At 43.1% G+C, this 1,095-nt stretch overlaps 1 pseudogene; it reads right to left on the minus strand.

Moving 5' to 3' along the window:
- Window positions 1–426: 426 nt before the first annotated feature.
- LOC134386372 (small ribosomal subunit protein eS12-like) lies at window positions 427–891 on the minus strand (annotated as a pseudogene).
- Between the last annotated feature and the right edge of the window lie 204 nt (window positions 892–1,095).

Below are 1,095 nucleotides of genomic sequence, written 5' to 3' on the forward strand. Positions count from 1 at the left end.
AAGTTTATATGTTATTTCTTCCAAAATAAAAACCTCGGTCTTATACTAAATAACAATTTGCTTCTTTCCTGAGCTTGGGTTACATTTACAAAGTCTCTCACTTTGAAAGATTTTCCTGTGAGCCATATGGGACAAATGCTCATATAGACAATTAAATGGAGTTTACCCGATTCTTTAAAAATTCCCTGCTTGGTGCTTGATGCTTAGAGGCAGAGGCATGTTGGATGGGGAGTTTCAGTTCATCTCTGAACATTTTCTTATTTTTCCTCTCTACCTTTTAATTTTAAGTGCAAAGGGAACACATAGAAAGGGCTTTCCTGCATCTTTTAAGTGAACTTCAAAAGATGTAGTTTACATACAGTAAAATGCACCCTATGTGCATATGATGAGTTTTTTGTTTTTGTTTTTTTTTTTTTTTGAGGAACATAAGCCAAACTTTTTATTTGTTCACTTCTTGCACTTGAAGTACTCTTCGATGACATCCTTGGCCTGAGATTCTTTGCCATAGTCCTTAACCACTACACAACTGCAACCAACCACTTTACTGGGTTTTCCCTCTCTGTCAGTTTTACAGAGGCCTACCCATTCCTCTATTTCTTGTTGTCATCAACCTTAATTAGGTTGATCTGATGTTCAGCACAAAGGGCCTCCACCAACTTGACCTACATAGGTTCATCACAATTGGATGCATGTACACACAGATGGGCTTGGCGCTTGTCTAAGGCTTTGGCAGCTTCGCGAATTCCACGTGCTAGGCCGTCGTGGATGAGGGCGGTCTTCAGCACCTCTTGTAAAGCAGTATAACGTCCATTACACCTCCAGCAGCAATGCCTTCCTTGGCCATGGCGGTGGGTTACGGGTGAAGCCAAATCTTGAACGCACCCAAGATTCTGCCTCTGCACAGCTCCGCAGCGGCAGGGAAAGAGAGAGCATATGATGAGTTTTGACAAATGACCATTCCATGTAGCCACCACCACGATCACGATATAGAATACTTCCATCAGCGAAAAGTTGCCTTGTGCCCATCCCAGGCAATCCCCGCCTCAAAAACTCAGCCCCAGGCAGCCACTGATCTGCAGTCTGTCACTGCAGCGT

This window comes from Cynocephalus volans, chromosome 9, assembly GCF_027409185.1.
Source record: "Cynocephalus volans isolate mCynVol1 chromosome 9, mCynVol1.pri, whole genome shotgun sequence".
In the NCBI taxonomy this organism is placed as follows: domain Eukaryota; kingdom Metazoa; phylum Chordata; class Mammalia; order Dermoptera; family Cynocephalidae; genus Cynocephalus; species Cynocephalus volans.